This window comes from Dermochelys coriacea, chromosome 2, assembly GCF_009764565.3.
Source record: "Dermochelys coriacea isolate rDerCor1 chromosome 2, rDerCor1.pri.v4, whole genome shotgun sequence".
Taxonomy (NCBI): domain Eukaryota; kingdom Metazoa; phylum Chordata; order Testudines; family Dermochelyidae; genus Dermochelys; species Dermochelys coriacea.
Window position 1 is genome coordinate 264,433,161 of NC_050069.1, and position 20,880 is coordinate 264,454,040.

Consider the following 20,880-nt stretch of genomic DNA (forward strand, 5'->3'; position numbering starts at 1 on the left):
CCAGTCTGGTTCCTCTTTCAGCTCAGTTTGAGCTCTTTTCAAATGGTGGGCAAGAAGGAGGAAGTGTCATGACAATAAGAAAAAAGAAAAGGAGTACTTGTGGCACCTTAGAGACTAACAAATGTATTTGAGCATAAGCTTTCGTGAGCTACAGCTCACTTTCATCCGATGAAGTGAGCTGTAGCTCACGAAAGCTTATGCTCCAATAAATTTGTTAGTCTCTAAGGTGCCACAAGTACTCCTTTTCTTTTTGCGAATACAGACTAACACGGCTGCTACTCCGAAACCTGAAAATAAGAAAAGAGGAGGTACGGGTGTCTCTGCTGAGGGAGAGTTGACACCTCTGGTTAATTAGGAAAATCACTGGTCAATTTCACTCCCTGCTGAAAATGACAAGATGGGTTTACAGGGAGGAATAAACCCATTTTTATCCCAATGATTGCTACCTATTTCCAGGGGCTGAAGCCAGGTGGTTCTTTGCTGCTGGAGTGAAATGACAGGTCTGGGTGGGGATGCTGCTTTTTTACAAGGGGAACTGTTTTTAGAGCCCACAATTGCTTTATGATGGACACTTGAAGGGCTGTAAAAGTGCGGGTGTGTTTTTTAGGCGAGCGCCCCTTCTCCGTAGGCCCTGGGTCGTGTTTTTAATCTTGATTTCATGCTGCAAGTGAGAAAGGAAGTAGGGGAGGAAAATAATGTCCCCTTGAAGCTAAAGTAACGACTGAATAAAAGAGGAATTGCGTGTCCCCACCCCACACACGTAATAAAGTGTGGAGCAGTGAGGGTCCTGTCACGTATGTGTTAACTGGTGCTTAACTATGGGAAATGAAGCTTTATGATCCGTTGGGTTCTAGGCCTGGGCCATAAGCGCAAGCCAGAAAGCTTGGGCTAGGAGTTGTAGGAAAGCCACTGTGAAATTTCAGCACCGTAAAAAAGTGGCTTTGAAATCTGACAGCTGCAGCCAGTCTGGCATCTTTGCTTTCCAGCTACGGCAAAAGGAAAGCCAGGGGGCCTGATCCAGAGCCGCCCTGCCACTTGTGTTGTCATTTATGGTGCAGCAAAGCTAGTGCAGCCTGCTACCCTTCAGATCTGGGCGTGTTTCACAGCCACTTGGCACTGGCCCAAGGTACAGGGCAAAGGAGAATCAGGCCTGAGACCCAGGGCAAAGGAGAATCAGGCCCACAAGCATACATTTGCCGATGCACTCTCCAAATGGGGTGCCTCAAATTCTATCAGGGTCCGCTCCTAGTTCTGGGGCGTGGCCAAGCCGACCACAACATTGGGGCAGAGGTGGTTGGTCCACCATCTTTGCACCTTCAGGACTCTGAGGCTGCCAGTGGCCAGTTTGGACATGCAAGGTCTGATTCCCTTGGGGAAGTTTGCACTGACGCAGCTGCACAGCCCCGGAAAGCAGATGTGCTGCATGCGTGCGAGATGGGGTTCACGGTGGCCCAGCTCATTCTGGTAAATGACTGGAGTACATTACATTGGTGCAAGGCCCACTTTACACCAGTGCAGCATAACCACAGGAGAGGTTTGCCCTAGCATAGCTACATCAGTGCCAATGCTGGCAGCCCCTCAGGGCCAGACTTTCCCCTGTGGACCAAGGTCCCTTGCCTGACACCTGACAGATGACATCATGAGGCATTTAGGGTTCACCAGTCAGCTAGAACCCAAACCAGAATCTGACGGTCTTCAGGCTGACTTGCCCAGCAGCAACTCCAGATCAAGTATTCCTTGTGTTGCTCCAGATTTACACTGGTGTAACTCCATTGAAATCAATGGGGTTACACCGGCACAAAACCAGAGTAACCCAGGGTGAATCAGGCTCCTGAATTGCTAGACATTTATCCGAAGCTTTGATTGTTCATCCCCTGCGACTATAGTCCCAGCACCCACCTTAGATGATGATGATTTGTATTATCATAGCATCTGGGAACCCCATTGTGCCAGGTGCTGTACATACACAAAACAGACGGGCTCCAAAGAGTTTATAATCTAAGTCTATGACAAAAGACAACAGATGGAGCCAGACCAATGGGGCAGTATGAGGAAACAATGAGATAGTGTTGGTCAGCAGTGGTCCCAGCCCATCAGCACCCAGAAGATGCCCTCAGATGCCAGAAGCAACCCATTTCCAGGTGCTGTGTGGGGAATCCTGTGACTGTATCATGCCCATGTGAGGATCCCCAGAGCAGAGAGCCCCATGGCCAGGGGTTTCACTACCAGGATCAAGTTTTTCTATGGAGAACCTGAGAATCAGAGAATCAGAGAATATCAGCATTGGAAGAGTCCTCAGGAGGTCATCTAGTCCAACCCCCTGCTCAAAGTAGGACCAACCCCAACTAAATCATCCCAGCCAGGGCTTTTTCAAGCCTGACCTTGCCAATGCAGTGAGCTGGAATGATGGCCCAGGTTGGTTGGGACACCTTCCTCACGTGCTAGCTCCTTCATTTCCAGATTAAACTGATTTTTACCAAAAAATTTGCAGGTTTTACAAAAAGTGTTATTCATTTTTTTCCGATTTTCACCCTACTTTTGTATCATTCAAATATACAACCAATAACGTTTTAGTCTAGAAGATACACACAATAAACAAACGCACACACCAGCTCTGAAGTGCATGCCCATCTGAACGTACTGATGAATCTCACGCCCACCAGGTACACATTTCAAGCCGTTAGCAGATAAGGGTTTAAAGATCTGACACGCTAAAATGGGAAGAAAAAGAAAATCTGTATCAGACTATGGTTCCGAACACAAGGAAGTATTTGAAACTTTCAACGAAACAAAACCTGGAGAAAAGGATGAAGTTAGGCGTATGTGCTGCAAATGGTGTGGCCCAATTATTAAATGTAAATATTTGTAGGCTAATAGTTCTAAGTCTACAACAGTAGATTGTAACCTGTTCATTCAGATGAAAAGTTTGATTTGGGGATTAGAGATATCTTGTTTTCTTAAACTCAGAGGTGGCTTTGTGTTTTGAGCTCTGTTTTAGTTCCGCAGCAAACCACATGGACGAACGGGATTCAAAGCATGAATCTAGGGAATACTCTTCTCCCCCCCCCATCTTTCTGTCCACTAGAATAAACCCAATATTTACCCAGAAAAAGTGTAAATAATGTTTTGCACTGATTTTCACCTGTTTTTGTTGTTGTGGTAATAAACACTGATAAATTCCTGGGGAAATTAAATAAAAGAAAAATGAAGAGCCCTACTCATGTGATCTCTGCTGGCCTGGCAGCAGGGGGAAGGACAGCTGAAATCCAAGAGGGGCTGGGGTGGGCTCAAAGTGTTCCTCAGACAGATGTAATTAATAAAAATATTTGTTACTGTTAATTAGTGCTGCAGCAGCACCTAGGAGCCTCTGGGAAAGGGAAATCTCTTTGAAAGGGCCCCTGATTTTTTGGATTTACCAGTGGGTCCCTGATCCAGCTGACCACTTCCCTCCCCCCTTGTCCCTTTTACTCAGGAAACACCCTGAGGATGAACTGCCTTTCCTTTCCCCGTGGTTCCCTCCCTCCCTCAGCTCAATAAAGCCTTTAATTACTCCTGCGGAGACAGGTCTAAGCAGGAGCGTTGGTCTCAATCAAGAGGCGAGAGGAAGTGGAGATGACTTCATTAGCCTTCGAAATCTCTGTTAATGGTATAAATCAGGCACAGGTATGTTCCACGTCTCAAAGGTCAGGAAACAACCCTGACAGGATCCTCCTAAAACAAAGGCCTTCCCAGCAGTGATTCAACGGTGCCCTAACCTTTGCATACACCAGACGCCTCCCACCCCGCCTTTCCCTGGCTGCATTGTGAAACAAACCCCTGTGTTGCAGAACAGTAACCAATTACACCAGGACTAGAATCCAGAGCCGTCAGCTCCAACAGAGGTCTCTGTGCCTGGAGCTAGAAAAAAAAATCCTTAGGAACAGAAGAACTGCCATAGCAGATCAGATCTGGGCTCCATCCCACCCTGGATTCTGTCTCCAACAATAGCCAGCACCCACTGCTTCAAAGGAAGGTGCAGGAAAGCCTTCAGGAGGCAGACCAGGGATAAACTGCCGTAATGGAGTGTTACTTCCTGACCTCCGATATTTAGAGCTTGGCTTATACCCTGAAGCAGGAGGGTTTATAGCCCATCCAAACTTCCTCTGAATGTTCATATTATTCATGGAAATGCTTCAATCCTACTGAACTTTCAGACTCAGTGATATCCCGTGGCAATGAGTTCCACGGTCTCATTGTGCCTTGAGCAAAAGATGGATTTTCCTTTATTATTTGAAATGAGCGGCTTTCCAATTGTTCTGAATGTTCCCTTGTTCATAACTGATAGCGGGGTGTGTGTGATTAGTAGCATCTGCTTTGCCTTCTCTGTGCCATCCCTTATTTTGTAAACCTTTATCATCAGGCCTCTCTATCCATCTCCACTCAGAATTAAACAGACCCAATCCTTTCAGCCTCTCTTCATGCCTATGGAAGTTTATCCAGTATTATTACGTCTCATTCTTTCCGCAGCCTACACTTGGATCGCTTTATTTCCACTGCTGCTGCAGATTGACGAGCGGCTTTTGTTGAGCTGTCCACACTGATGCCCAGCACACACAGTCTCCTTAGAGCCCAACTCCAAAATCACAGGCTTTTACTACATGAGCTAAAGGAGAATCGCCATTCACTGCTTGTAATGTAGAGATTGTGCCACACAGTTGAGCAGTTCTGAGTTGATCCAGTAGAGGACAGTAGAGCCCATACAGACGAGCCATTCCATAACATTGTACTTTATTTTTATTATTTTTTTTTTATTATTTTTTGGTTTGCAGGTAGCCTGTAGTTTCATTAATTTACCGGGAGAAACACATTTAGCAGACGCTGTTCATTTCCAGCATAGTAGTATTGGCCCTGGGCTGCCCAGTTCCAACAGCGCAACAATAAAAGGCCACTTTAGGTCTGGCTTTTCCAACTCAGTTCTCTTCCAGAGGTATAAAGAGGATCTATTTTTAGGCTCCTATTTTGGGGCGAGGGAACAGGAAGTGGCACGGTTGCTAAATGAATCACAGAGTTGCAGCGTGGCCGGAATGCATGCAGCACACCCACGAGAAGCTCTTTTGGAAAAAAACCTCCCCGGCGTAGGCCCTGGATGCCAGCTGTGTGGGAGCCTTCACGCATACCGGGTGAGAACCACCCCTGGGCAGGGGGCTATGCTGCATCACTCTGGGCTGGAGGAGGACTTGCTGGGTGCCTAAGCCTTGTGATAGCTGTTTGCCCGGAGGGGTAGATTTCCCCCGCCATGAATGATGTCAGCAGATGATGTACAGTTTCAGGTAATCCCTTTTGGCTGAAGAATGGCCTCTTTTGATAAAGAGAAAAAGGAAATGGAGATAATTATTGGCTGTCGGGAATAAAGGAGAAACTCTGAACTCACCGTCCGGCTGACATGAGAAGGGGAAGCCGGGGCACTGTTGACAAATGGCCCTCAGCTCCAAAAAGCCCTGCCTCCAAAATGCCACTGGGCCCTGATGCAAAGTGCAGTTGGTGATTTAAAGAGAGGGAGGCTGGGACCTAGAACTGGGGTGGGGTGGGGATGCCTACAATGAACCAAGGGAGCAGGCTGTGCATCCTCCAGTCCACGCAAAGCCCCAAGACACAGCAGAATCGGACCTCAGGTGGCTTAGGGCTTGATCTAGCTCCACTGGAATCAATGGGAATTACACCTATTGATTTAGATGGGAATTGGATCAGACCCAGTTAGGGGCCTGATCCTGAGCACTGGAAAATGCCATTTAAATCAGTGAGGTCTGGATCCCTTCCCATTCCCCACTGATTGGGGGCTGGGGCGAGAGCCCTGCAGACCTGCAGCTGATCCATTGGCCTTCTAAGAAAGCCTGTACTTCACTCCACAGTGTCATCCCTTCTCCCACTGCCTCTAAAAAGATTTTCTACAATTGAAATACCTCTCCATGATAGGCCGGATGAGTCACATTTCCATGGCACTGGCCATGTTTATAAGAACCTTTCTGCTAGGCGGACCAGCTAGCAAGTGTGAAAAATCAGGACTTTTTTTTTCCAGGGGTGGGAGGATAGAGGAGGATAGAGGAGTTGCATCTATAAGACAAAGCCCCTAATATTGGGACAGTCTGGATAATACCTAGACATCCGGTCACCCTACCTTCTGCCCATCTCTTTGGGCTACTTTAACATGCAGCTCATTTATTCTTCGGGCAATTCCAATTACTGCAACAATGATTCCCCTCCACCTCCCCGACTCCCCAGTCTCCTTCGAGGGGACTGTTGTGTCTTTTTCTCTTTAGAGAATAAAAACAGTACATGTAGAAATGTCATGGGAAACGGAGGAGATAGCGCTGGGACTCAGGGCTTGGACCGGACAGCCCTTAGGAGAGCGGGACTCAGACTCCAATCTTTGCTCAGCCAAGTGCCATAAAGACAGTGATCTTCTCGCTGCTGTCACAACTGACAGCACCTTGAAAGAAGAAAAGCAGTACTTGTGGCACCTTAGAGACTAACAAATTTATTAGAGCATAAGCTTTCGTGAGCTACAGCTCACTTCATCGGATGCTGCAACAGTTGCAAGTGACTTGGGAGGCCAGGAGGGGGAGCTCTCTTGCTGTGTCAGGCAAAGAAGGGGCCAGCCAGTAGTGGGGTTTAGCTGAGATTTTTGGTCTTCCTACCCTTCTGCCTGCCTCAGGATGGCATTTGCTGCAGCTTCGTGGAGCTCGATTCAAAGGTCTGGTTGCTAGGGAGTGATTTGGTTTCGGTTCTGTTATGTGAAGATGCTTGTGCGGCTCAAATCCAGCCCTGGTTTGGGCTGATTTCATTCCAGGGCTGAATTTGCCCCTGCTGGGTGCGCAATAGCTAAAAAAGATGCTTTTGAAAAGCAAAGTGTCCCAGGCGACTTACCTGCAGCAGCATCTGTACTCCATTTAACAGTGGGGGAAACTGAGGCATGGAGCAATTACGTGGCTTGACCACAGCCATACAGAAAATAAATGGCAGAGATGGGCCTAGAACTCAGCCCACTTCCCAGTATTTCACTGCCCTCTTTTCTCCGGTTCAGTTTGTTTTGAATGTAGCTGCTGTCACTGGAGTGTCTGAGCACCACACACAGCAAAGCAGAGCTGCCTGGAGCTATCCAAAATAGATTCATCAGAGGATTCTGCCCCATTCACCAGCTCTCACTTTCCCTGGCATAAACAGGAACTTTTCTACCCCACCTGCTGCCTGCTCGTGCCATGCATTGCTCACTGCTATCAGTACCTGCTCACTGCTATAATTATCTCTGAATACATAGCGCTGCTCCTGCTACAAAGCCGGAAGTCAGCAGGGCAGTGGTACTGTTAAAGGGAAGGGTATCTGGCAAGTCAGCTCCCTTGTACGCAACAGAGCTGGGTACCGAAAATCCAACTGATCACAGCGCTGAAGGAATAGAAGCACAATCCTTCCTAACACGGCAGTCGCTGTTTCTTTTAAAAAAAGAAAAGGAGTTCTTGTGGCACCTTAGAGACTAACAAATGTATTTGAGCATAAGCTTTCGTGCATCCGATGAAGTGAGCTGTAGCTCACGAAAGCTTATGCTCAAATACATTTGTTAGTCTCTAAGATGCCACAAGTCCTCCTTTTCCTTTTGCGAATACAGACTAACACAGCTTCTACTTTGAAACCTGTTTCTTTTAAGATTCAAGCTAATGATGATATTGTCTCTTCTTAAAACAGGGAGTATGGGTTGTGTCTTGCTGGACGAATACTGGGCTGGGGTCAATGATGAGTGTTTGGCAATTACTAGGGCAACCAGACAGAATTACTGAGTTTTCACAATCACAAAGCTTCAAAACCGGCCTGCTTGACTGGGTCGAATACCCAGTCAATGGATAAGGCAACTAGAGCCCAGCGCCTCGAAGGTAGTTAGGCATTTCACTCCTGTGATGCAGGACAGGAAGGGGTTAAGGTGTCCAGGTAGGCCTGTTAACTGCCCTGGCTGCGGCTGGAGGAAAAGCCAGGCAGGGCGGGGCCCTAATTGCTGACAGCGCCCAGGTAAAGAGGAACAGGCAACCGAAGGAAGCTGCCCAGAAGTAGGCTGCAGTTGCTCCATTAGAGGAGAGTGGTGGGAGGTTGGTGAATCCTGAAAGGTAGGAGAAGGCTCAGGGGAAAGCAGCAAGGTAGGACAGTGCAGGCCTTGGCTGCTGACTAGAGGGCCCCTGAGCTAGAACCGGAGCGGAGGGCAAGCCCGGGATCCCCCTGCCAGCTGCTGCTGAAGTGGCATTGGTGAGGCAGTGAGCAGGAAGACAGCCTGAGCCCAGTGGTCAAGACTGACTTTGCTACCTCCGGAAGGGGAATACATATGGAGATCTAGCCGGAGGGCTGAGTCACGAAGAGGAGGCTGCAGTTCCTGGAGCGAGAGAGGCCGCAGGGTGAGACAGGACGGGTGAAGACACCACCTGAGGAGAGTGCAATGCCTGGCAGAGCTAATCCCTAGGTTGGCCTGGAGGAGGTGCCACCAGCAGTGAGTGGATCCCGTCACGCTCCCATGGAGGATTTGGGCCCAGGATACTTGTGTAACTAGCTTGGAAGCCTGAATGTCTATATGCCCTGGGCTGCTGTTTGTTTGCTGGAGCTATTCCTTGAACGTTTTCAAATGACAATCAGGTTCCTAACCCATGGGAGTGGTTTGTGCATGTGTCACAAAGCCAAAATAAAGTCCATCATTGATTCAGGAAAGCACTTAAGCACACCCTTCACTTTAAGCATGTGCCTAATTCAGCATGTAAGTCAGCGGGCTTTGCTGAATAGGGACGTGCTTGAGTGTTTTGTTGAATAGTATTTGGCAAATACTATTGGACTAGGGCCTGTGGGCTAGAGCCAGGGCCGCGTTAAGGGAGCTTTGCACTACTCCGTTGGCACAAAGCTGCCCTAGAGCTGGTGTAACCAGCCACATCCAGATCACTCACATGTAAGGGGATCCTCTAGGGACACAGAGCCAGTGTAGCTGCTCTGATACCCTCCACTGCAGCCATACAGGAACAGTGGCTGGGGAAAAAGGAGGCATGGCTGGGATATCCCCATGTCTCGAAGATCCCCGGTTGTCAATGGCAACTGGTGCAATTTAGAGCAGCCCCTAATAGAGGATACCCTAATTTGTGCCTGGGAAAGACCTAACTCAGATCAGTCCAGACCAGGGGAGCACAGAAGCATCTTAAAGCCACTAGCTCTCCCACTGAGCTGCACAGAGTTCTCCTTGGCCCCAGCTCAGAATCAGGTTCTGCATGGCCTCATACCATTGCCCATATCAAATACAACAAGCTCCGTCCGCTTCCAGTTTAAAGGGACTGTGCCAAAATGGAGTATTTTAAAAACTGTTTTATGAAACCTAATTGATAATCCGCCTGGAAATGTCAGGATTTTCAACAAAACCAGGTCTGTCTTTTTTTGTTTTGGTGAGTGGCACAGACTGAAGAGTTAAGCCTTCCCCTGCTGTCTTGGAAATCCTAACTCAACAGCATTGGCTTAGCAGTAGGTGAGAATGCGCAAGAGAAACTGACTATACATAGAAATCAAAAAGAAACCCAAGCTGGCCAGGCTGAGCGAAGTGGAGACAATAGACAAACAAACGACAGCTGTAGCAGAAAAGGAATTCAATTGTGGAACAATCAGAAGTGCTCTCGGTAACCCAGCGATGGAATTTTTCATATGCATGGAGTGTTTCTTTTGACAGCCCTGGGGAAGACATCATGCTATTGAACCTCGAAGCTGAGTCCTGAAATCTTTACTCAGTTTAATACTTAGTCATCAGGATTCCGGCAAAACGCCATTTGAAATCATGGCGTAAAGACTTCAAGATTTGGCCCAATGCTCCTACACCGTTGTTGGTGCCCAGATACTACACTGCTGGGCACGTAAAAATGCTTATCAATAGACACTATCCTTTTAAATAATAGCTCCAGTCTGTCTTTTACTGTAAACTGAAGGGTGTTTTGTAATAATACTTTTTTTTTTTTGGTTGGTCTTTAATGTGACTTTATTCTTTCAGTAAAAAGAAGAGTGAACTCTTATGCGACCAGAGCTGAAGCCGTGGATCACTCGTACTTCCAGTTGGGTGGGAGTACTCTCTTGGTCTTGTAGTAACGAGCCAGCCTGTGAATTCTGCTCTCAATCAGAATAGACGAAATTTGGCATCTTTATCCTTTCTGTTTCCGAACAGCAACAGCTTTCTTGATCAAGTGGTACAGATCCTCTGGAAGGTCTGGGGCAAGTCCCTTGGACTTAAGGATCCTTAAAATTTTGTGGCCACTGACAAAACGAACTTAGGCAGGTATAAACACGCCCCCCCCCTTGACCTAGGGATCGTCAGCAGGATTTGAATCCACAATTTTCAGCACTGGACTTTACTGCATGAGCTAAAGGACTAGCCTGTGAGCAGCTGGAGGTTGCCCAGGTCGTTCTCATTTATCACCGTTGCAGCACCCTCAGAATAACGTCTTGAGAAACGTGCCCGTTCCTTCTTGTGCACGTGATGGCAAATGTTTGATCTGCAGCCACTCGGCGGCTTAAACCGGCCTTTAGGGTGGACCGCAAGGCTGCTGTGCAGAGGCGTGCCTGGCTAGACTTCACCTGGCTGGGAACGATCCCTGAGACACCCAAAGCCGACGTTTGGGGCTGCCGTGCTGGGTCTTAGCCAGCGAGTTCACCTGGAGCTCACCCACTGGTTTGTGGCGGCGGAGGGAAGAGCTAGAGAGGCCCCTGCGTGAATTATCCCAAGGCTCAGGGCCAGCCACTGAGAGACAGAGTTCAACTATTTGTTTCTCTGTGGAGAGACCTCCTTGAGCGTGTTTGTCAGCAAGAGCCATGTGACCCGTGGTCATTTCTGAGATGCAGGCTACTGAAGAAATGCTGCTGAGCCCTCAGGCCCCAAACCTGCTCACCCGCCTCTGGGACTGGCATCACTGAGTCAAACAGGAGGAAGAAGCAAGCAGGGCCAGGCCCCCCAGTGCTCTGCAGAGCCATGTGGGGTTACAGCCAGCAGTTGGTGGTTGGGTGGCTATTTAGGCAGAGGTGGGACCTGCGTAAAATTCCCACTGACGCCACAAGCGGGTGTCTGGGCAGAGATCGGCTGAGCTGCTACTAGATCCCCAGTGGCTTATCCTGGGAGTTTTTTCTGTAGCAAGTCCCTGGCTATGGGACTCGCTCTCCCTCGTGTGTCCTTCTGAGCCTGATTTTAGGAAGCCATACAGTATGGTGTCAGGCGTGTCCTGTTGAACAAGCTTTCCCTTGTCCACGCAGGGCATTTATGGCTGGATGGGGCTATGCACACAGGCGGTGCTACTCTGGTGCACAAGGGGTTCACTTCAGCTCAACTTCCGCTTGCACGGATGGTCAGGGGAAGGGCTATAATGGGTTGCTTGCGGGAGGCAGAGGGCTGAGGCTGCCTTTGGGAAGACAGGGACCCACAGCCCGGCTCCCAGGCGTGAGGTGAGCCCCAGGCCAGAGGTTTTGCTTGTGTTAACGTGGTTTGATTTCTGGTGCAAAGGAAAAACCCACGCCGACTCCTCTTGTCTGTGGTTCCTGCTGAGTCATCTGGCCACGGCCTTGTTCAAATTGTCTGCTATGAACAGATTGATTCAGCGACTGGTTTTTCCAAATGCGGGACATACACGGAGCGGGCAGAGACCCTGCCATCACAGCCATGTGCCTAAGGTGCTGAAGAATTGCCATGCCAAGTGCCTGGATAGAGAATAACAGAGCTCGGTGGTTTCCAAGCATCCCTGCAGCTCTGAACCATCCGAGAGGGGAAAAAGGCCCGGAAAAAGAAATGAGAACCCAGTTCTGTAAGCCGAACCCGCGGCTCCCAGACACCTGGCGATCACGGTCCGACTTGGGAACAAAGTGCTAAAGCCAGATCCCCCAAGGACTTAGGCTCCCAACTTCCACTGAAACCAAACATGTATAGGAGCACGTGGGCCTAAGTCCTCAGTCCCAGTGTTGTACTGCCGGGGAGGCGGATGCCTTGGGCATATGGCTCAGGGCTGGGTTGTGTTATGTCTCAGCCTTGAAGAGCTCCTGGCTGCACCTTGTAAACTGCTATACAATCCGAGCCATTGGCACGGCCTCCCGCTCCACTGACGCGCCTTCCATTACAGGGTCATGCGTTGTGAAACTCCAGCCTTGGCGTTGGGCATCATTTCCACAGACCGGCTGTGACAATCTTTGCCTTGTACCCTCCCAGTCGAGCTGATAGTGTGTGTGTGTCTGCTGCGAGCTTCCCTTATATCCAAAGGGAAAGACCCCTCAGCTGGCGGAAAATGTCCTAGCTCCATTGCACTCAACGGGGCAAGTCCCCACTAATGTAAAATGTCCCAGCTCCACTGCAGTCAACGGGGCAAGTCCCCACTAATGTAAAATGTCCCAGCTCCACTGCAGTCAATGGGGCAGATCCCCACTGGTGTAACATGTCCCAGCTCCACTGCAGTCAACAGGGCCAATCCCCCACTGGTGTAAAACGTCCCAGCTCTACTGCAGTCAGGTGAGCAGATCCCAGCTCCATTGGACTCAGTAGAGTTGTCACAGTTTACACCATCAGAGGCTCTGCCCCCCAGAGCCCTTTTTGCTGTTACCGGGAATAATTAGTGCTGCTTCTCGTCTCTGTTGCCTGTTGTCCGAGACTCTCTGAAGCCTCGATGAACACACAGCTCAGAGCGAAGCTGTCAGGACCAAACTCAGCTGTGGTTGATGCTGTTTCATTCGCCCTGCTCCACCAAGGGAGCATTTACCACAACCCAGACAGATGGAGTGACTCCCCCATGGTCCCACAGCAGCACAGCTGGATCATGGCCTGGGAATTTTGAAAGGAGTCGAAGGAAGTTAGGTGCCCAACTCCCATGGGAGAATCTAGCTGTCCTGCTCTGTCCTCTTCTGTAGCCCCTCTTACCTCTCTACTGAACCCTCTTTCTATAGCTCTTGTTAATAATACCTAGCTCTCACCACTTTAATCCCTACATCCCAAAGTGCTTTGCAAAAGGAAGACGGATCATCATCCCCATTTTACATATGGGGAAACTGAGGCACACAGCAGGGGAAGTGACTTGTCCAAGGTCATCCAGCAGGCCAGTGGTAGAGCCAGGAACAGAACCCAGGTCTCCTGAGTCACTGTCGGGTGCACTACCCATAAAGCCATACTGCCTCCCAAGAGCAAAAAGGGGAGCAAGCTCTTCCCAGGAAACATATTGTGCGACCCACTTTGTTGTAACCACAGCTGGGAAAAAATGCCACAGCTCTTTCACCGGCACGACCACACTGCTTCCTGTGTTGGTCATCGGCTCAGACAAAACAGAGATCCTGTCGACTTGCGGTTGGCATAGACTCTATTGCGCTTTTTTACAGGAATCGGGGTGTTCACCCAAAGGTCTTCGCCGAACTCCCCTCTGTGCTACTGCTGCCATGTTAAACTGGGCATGGTGGCTCCTCTTCACTTTCCCTACTAAGGTATGGCCTAATGCTAGCCTGTGCTGTTAAAATGGTGGCCGTGTTCCTCCCCAGAGCTGATTGCTTTTCAATGCTGGATGATACGATCGCTCCTTGGGTAAACCTTAGCTATTTGAATGTGCAGCGGGGCACCCAAATAACTGGCGTTTTAGGTAAATGAAATTCATTCCTGTATGAATTTGGCACTCTGGGGACGTGCCCAAATTTCAGATAATCAGGATTCTGAGGGTGGGGATGTGAAGGGGAGGGGCTGACCTTGAGATGTTATAAAGGAGCAGCTGTAAAGCCCTTAGCAAAGAAAGAATGGTCTTGTGGTTAAGGCTGTGGGGTCTATTCCTGTGTGACCTTGAGTGTCTCTCTCTCTCCTTAAGTTCCCCATCTGTAAAATGGAGCTAAATAATCCTTCTTGTGTCTGTCTTGTCTATTTGGATTGCCAGCTCTTTGGAGCAGGGTCTGTCTTACTGGGTGTGTGTGCAGCACCTAGCACACTGATCGTGATCTCGGCGGGAGCCTCTGAAGTCCAGCTGTAATCCAAGTACCAAGGAGTCCCAGGCAGTGAAGGGGTGCCCCAAAACTTTCCACCCTTGTCTAGGTCGTCACATATTAGTATCATTATTCATTTTATAGGTTTGTAGAGTCTAAGGCCAGCAGGGACCACTCTGGTCATCTTGTCTGCCCTCCTGCACCACACAGGCCCTGGGACTTCCCCGGAATGATCCCTGTTTGTGCGGCAGTGAAGCCCAGAGGCCCAGTCGGGGCTCTGGACCCTGCTGGGCTAGGCACTGTCCACACATCAAATGGTGTCTTACAGGCTACGCTCTAGCCAAACCCTCTGCAGCCCTCAGTTTCTGCATCCCCAGCAAGGACAGAACGTTCCCGGAGGCCGTTTGCAATTCAGGCCCCCTGGTTGCCACCCTTCCCCTGTTTCCAGGTTGCTTTTTTCACTCTATCAGTTTACCAAGTTGCCTTTCCCCACCACAATGTTGGGAGAACACCCCACCTGCTTGACTGCAGTTTCCACAATCCGCTTCCGTGCCCTGAGCCTTTCCCTTAGTCCTCCCCCGAGCACAGGTCTGCCTTTGTGAAATCCAGCCGGCCTGCTATGCCAGTTGCACGTCAGCTCTGGCTTTGAGGCCGTATTTGGCTCTCTTCCCACACCCCACACCTAATGAACCCTAGAGAACATTCATGAATACACTGAACAGCTGTGAAATATCTCCTGACTCCGTAATTCGCTTTTTCCCTTTCAAGTGCATCCCGAACCTTGTGTGGGCTCCTCAGGTCCGGTGTCCCGTTACAGCCTTGGCCTCTTTGGTTTTGCAAGTCCTATTAAACTGGTGGTTTGATAGATGCTTGGGACTTCCCATGCGACAAGGGGAGGGAAGGGACAGAGCATCCCAATGCTCAGCAATCAGTCAGCACGGCAGCAGGTTCTCCGATTTCAGCCCCCGCTGCGTGTAAATGCGCAGGGGTCACCATAGCACAGGGAAGCAAATGGGTGCTCTGCTGTGGTGTGGGTGAAATTCCCTCCACTTGCGTAATGCTGGAGTTTGCAGAAGCTGTGGGGATGAGGGCCATGTAGGTGGGTGGGTGGATTACATTGGAGAGGGAGGATGGATGGATGGAATGAATTTGGGCTGCATGTGGATGGAGAGGTATCCACCCCCTCCCCAGCCCATGGCTAGGATGGGGGGCTGCCTTCTTCCCCACACCCCCCTAACTCCTCCTCGCTGGCTACACAAGGGATTTGCTCTACACAAATGAGCATCCCCAGCCCCTCCCCGTGAACTGCCCTAAGGTACCCTTCCTCACCTGCACTAGCTGGTGTGACGACCAGCTCTGCAGCATGCCGGGGCTGGAGGGGGGAAAGGCCTCATGCTGGGGGGTGAATCTCACCCAGTCTGAGACCATACAGCAGCACCTTAACCCAACTGAGGTTCCCTTGTATTGATGCAGAGTTACTCCCTACAATCTCCTCCCAGCTGTAGGGTGGGATCCCAGGTGCCAGGGAGAAATGGGGCCGTGCATTGCCTGGTGCTGCTGCACAAGTTTGGCAGGGGAAGTGCCTGCAATGGGAACAAATTTCCTTCCCTTCCAGGGACCGAGGCAGTCTCTGGATTTTCAAACCCCAGTAGTGCCCCTGGGGAGCACTATTTGGCTTATGGTACTATAAGGGCTAGGGAACAGCATGGGATTAGCTCCCTCAGTACAGACCCCAGACCCCACACGCATCCTGTCCTCAACAGAGGGCATGACTGTCCAGGGAAGGTTTAGGATGTAATTGGCCTCAGGTCCAAACCCCATCACGCAGCAGGGGGGATGGTCCTCCTTCCTCCAGTAAGGGACCACGTTACTTAGGAATTCAGAGAGAGTGGGAATAACTGGTGGCCCGTCTTGAGCCTTGTGCTCCTGCTCACTGGGCATATGGGGTACTTCCTCGTGTGCAAGGCCTGGAGCCTGAATGCACAAAGGAGCCAGCCTGAAGCCACCACTATGACCCACGCACAGCCCGGCACCCCATCCTGACCCGCTTCTCAGCCGCATCCCTCCCACAGTTGCAGGGTGTTTAGAGTTCAATGGTCGCTCACTGCGCATGTGGCACCCACCCATCAGGCCTATTTCCTCAGGGCTGAGGGCAGCCCCTACTGTTCTAAGCAAAATGCCAAATCACACTTAAAATGCCTGCCTTCTGCATGCCCATAGCATGCACCCACAGCCACCGCTGTGTGCTAGAAACATCCCGCAGGGGCTTCAATGTTATTTAATGGAGGGTGGGGGGTGCACCTCTTTATTACTGATGGAACTGAGGGCATGAGTTGTGACTAGACCCCTCCTTTAGAAGGGTGGGAAAGATAACACTGGGCCAGATCCTCAGCTGGTGGAAATCCACTGGAGCTCCATAGACTTCAGTGACGTTATGAGGATTTACACCCGTTGAAAACCTGTGCAGCTCTCCACCATCATAACAAGGACTGCAGATGAGCCTGATAGGGCTGTTCCCAGCTAGGCACATCATAGAATCATAGAATCATAGAATATCAGGGTTGGAAGGGACCCCAGAAGGTCATCTAGTCCAACCCCCTGCTCAAAGCAGGACCAAGTCCCAGTTAAATCATCCCAGCTAGGGCTTTGTCAAGCCTGACCTTAAAAACCTCTAAGGAAGGAGATTCTACCACCTCCCTAGGTAACGCATTCCAGTGTTTCACCACCCTCTTAGTGAAAAAGTTTTTCCTAATATCCAATCTAAACCTCCCCCATTGCAACTTGAGACCATTACTCCTCGTTCTGTCATCTGCTACCATTGAGAACAGTCTAGAGCCATCCTCTTTGAAACCCCCTTTCAGGTAGTTGAAAGCAGCTATCAAATCCCCCCTCATTCTTCTCTTCTGCAGACTAAACAATCCCAGCTCCCTCAGCCTCTCCTCATAAGTCATGTGCTCTAGACCCCTAATCATTTTCGTTGCCCTTCGTTGTACTCTTTCCAATTTATCCACATCCTTCCTGTAGTGTGGGGCCCAAAACTGGACACAGTACTCCAGATGAGGCCTCACCAGTGTCGAATAGAGGGGAACGATCACGTCCCTCGATCTGCTCGCTATGCCCCTACTTATACAACCCAAAATGCCATTGGCCTTCTTGGCAACAAGGGCACACTGCTGACTCATATCCAGCTTCTCGTCCACTGTCACCCCTAGGTCCTTTTCCGCAGAACTGCTGCCGAGCCATTCGGTCCCTAGTCTGTAGCGGTGCATTGGATTCTTCCATCCTAAGTGCAGGACCCTGCATTTATCCTTATTGAACCTCATTAGATTTCTTTTGGCCCAATCCTCCAATTTGTCTAGGTCCTTCTGTATCCTATCCCTCCCCTCCAGCGTATCTACCACTCCTCCCAGTTTGGTATCATCCGCAAATTTGCTGAGAGTGCAATCCACACCATCCTCCAGATCATTTATGAAGATATTGAACAAAACGGGCCCCAGGACCGACCCCTGGGGCACTCCACTTGACACCGGCTGCCAACTAGACATGGAGCCATTGATCACTACCCGTTGAGCCCGACAATCTAGCCAGCTTTCTACCCACCTTATAGTGCATTCATCCAGCCCATACTTCCTTAACTTGCTGACAAGAATGCTGTGGGAGACCGTGTCAAAAGCTTTGCTAAAGTCAAGAAACAATACATCCACTGCTTTCCCTTCATCCACAGAACCAGTAATCTCATCATAAAAGGCGATTAGATTAGTCAGGCATGACCTTCCCTTGGTGAATCCATGCTGACTGTTCCTGATCACTTTCCTCTCCTCTAAGTGCTTCAGGATTGATTCTTTGAGGACCTGCTCCATGATTTTTCCAGGGACTGAGGTGAGGCTGACCGGCCTGTAGTTCCCAGGATCCTCCTTCTTCCCTTTTTTAAAGATGGGCACTACATTAGCCTTTTTCCAGTCATCCGGGACTTCCCCCGTTCGCCACGAGTTTTCAAAGATAATGGCCAAGGGCTCTGCAATCACAGCCGCCAATTCCTTCAGCACTCTCGGATGCAATTCGTCCGGCCCCATGGACTTGTGCACGTCCAGCTTTTCTAAATAGTCCCTAACCACCTCTATCTCTACAGAGGGCTGGCCATCTCTTCCCCATTTTGTGTTGCCCAGCACAGCAGTCTGGGAGCTGACCTTGTTAGTGAAAACAGAGGCAAAAAAAGCATTGAGTACATTAGCTTTTTCCACATCCTCTGTCACTAGCTTGCCTCCCTCATTCAGTAAGGGGCCCACACTTTCCTTGGCTTTCTTCTTGTTGCCAACATACCTGAAGAAACCCTTCTTGTTACTCTTGACATCTCTTGCTAGCTGCAGCTCCAGGTGCGATTTGGCCCTCCTGATATCTTTCCTACATGCCCGAGCAATATTTTTATACTCTTCCCTGGTCATATGTCCAACCTTCCACTTCTTGTAAGCTTCTTTTTTATGTTTAAGATCCGCTAGGATTTCACCATTAAGCCAAGCTGGTCGCCTGCCATATTTACTATTCTTTCGACTCATCGGGATGGTTTGTCCCTGTAACCTCAACAGGGATTCCTTGAAATACAGGAAATCAATCAATATATCAATCAATATACACCAATATCCAGTTTATACTCCAGACTGCAAATGCATAGCCTTTGGTAGAATAATCTGGATTGCAGGCAGTTCCCAATTCCTTGGCGTTATAATTTCCTTACACAGGAATTTTGTTACTGAAGAACACTAGCAAACTCCATATACAAAGACAGAACAAACAGTGACAGGATGCACACGGTGCTTGCTGGGAGGACTACCTAGGAGATTGACCTTGGAAACATAGCTTTCCGTAGTGGAGATATTCCTCATATGTGCCATCTCCATTACTGGAGGTTTGCAATGGTGGTCGCCCATTCTGTACAATTCTCTGCTCATTTCTTTGTGGCTGAATAGTCCTTTGATCCACCTGGGATACCACATTGTCCATCCAAGAGTTTCTTTTTCTGCCCCGTGTTCTTCTGCCATCAGCTATCCTTTCCAATGCCGGTCAACATGCCTGGCCTGCTGAAGTCTTGAAACGTGCCCTGCTACTCAAATCTTACTCTTCGTAAGATCTCTCACGCATTTGGCTAGCCCATCTCCAACACGCTGACTTCTGCCCCACAAGCAGATGACAGCAGCATGGTGGCAGGACGCGACATGTGATTGTGCAGTGAATCTAAGCACTGGCTATGCTAAAGAGCAAGCGACTGAAATGCGCTTTGCATTCACGGGTTTCAATTTATGCACGCCCTAGATTCTGCCCCTACTGAGATTGGGTCCTATTGTGCTAGGTGCTGTGCAAAGGCTTGTTACACAGCAGACCCCGTGCCCTGAAGAGCCTATAATCTAGAGACAAGACCAACAAGAGAGGCGAGAAAGGAAGTATTAATTATCTTCCTTTTACAGCCAGGGACTGGAGACACAGAGACCAAGGGTGAACGCTGGGCACAGGCACAGATTGCCCTATCCGAGCTAGCTGAAATCCAGCTGCTGCAGGTAACAATGCAGGGAAGACAGGGCCGTGCAGGTTTCAGCATAGGCTCGGGAGCTGAGTACATACCCAGGGCATGTGCCAGGCTTGTCCTCCCTGCGCTGAAGCCCACGCTGCAGGTTCTCCGGCAACGTTAGCTTTGCTATTGGGATTCAAGCCAGCTTGGACAGGCTGTGCAAACCTTCCGTTGCATGGATCCATCTTAAGTGACCGACCTAAGGTCACAGTCCGTGGCTGTATCCTCCCTCATAAATCACTGAAGTCGTGATAGCTGGCAGGACGACGACTCACTGGATTGTGCGCTAGGGTGATGGCTTTGCTAGAATGACTGCTGGGGTCAACTCGGCCAGTGGTCAAAGCCAGGAGAGCCTTTGCTTGCTGGCTGAGTCCCTTCCCAAAGGTCCTGCTCCCGCAGTTACCACCTCAAGCAGCCCTTTACTCCCACTCTGCAGGTCTTCAGCCAGCAAGCCACAGCAGAACTGGCAGCCCTCTAGCCAGGCAGTGGGAGAAATGACAGGAACGGTAAGCAGGCAGTAGCAGCATCTACCCAGACGCTTAGTACGCAGCAGGGTGGTGCAAGGTAAATTTACAGCCCAGCTTGCCAGGGGCTAACTGCATCTAGACAAGCGCAGAGCATAGTAATCAGTGAATCATCAGTGTTCAGCTGTGTGGAGTCCCACATGCTGGCATATTAATGCAGGGGAGAAGCAGCATATGCTTAGAATGAGGGAACAGAAGAGAAGAGGGGGCAGACATTGCAGCCTTAGCCAATGAGTCACAGCTGGAGCAGAACTGCAGCGAGAGAGCGGAGAGTTTTATGGCCACATTGGGTAAGACCAATGGTCTATCTAGCCCAGCATCCTGTCTTCTGACAGTGGCCAGTGCCAGATGCTTCAGAGGGAATGAACAGAACAAGGCAATTTATTGAGTGATCCACCCCTTGTCATCCAGCCCGTTTCTGGCAGTCAGAGATTGAAGAATACCCTGGCCATCTAGGCCAATCCTCTGTGAGCTTAATTATTTTTTAAACTCGGGTATAGGTTTGACCTTCATAGGTTGCCTGTGGATGGTGTAAAGAAGTTTTTTCCTTAGGATTTTTTTAAATCTGCTGCCTATTAATTTCATTGGGGGGACCCGTTTCATGTCTTACGGGAAGGGGTAAGCAGCACTTCCTTATTCACTTTCTCCACACCATTCATGATGGTATCTATTTGTCTTATGGTACTATAAGGGCTAGGGAACAGAATGGGATTAGCTCCCTCAGTACAGACCCACATGCATCCTGTCCTCAACAGGACATCATATTCCCCCTTTAGTCATCTGTGTTAGAGGGATGCAGCGATTCTCTTGGCTTTCATACTTCTGCCCAAAAGGAAA

The 20,880-nt window shown here is 49.7% G+C and overlaps 1 long non-coding RNA gene across 1 annotated transcript; it reads right to left on the reverse strand.

The window, feature by feature from the left end:
- Nucleotides 1–9,997: 9,997 nt before the first annotated feature.
- On the reverse strand, nucleotides 9,998–17,130 carry LOC122458556. The gene is made up of 3 exons (XR_006278601.1): nucleotides 17,121–17,130; nucleotides 12,183–12,189; nucleotides 9,998–10,287 (listed from the first exon to the last, which is right to left on the reverse strand). It is a non-coding gene; the product is annotated as an uncharacterized LOC122458556 (long non-coding RNA).
- Nucleotides 17,131–20,880: the final 3,750 nt, after the last annotated feature.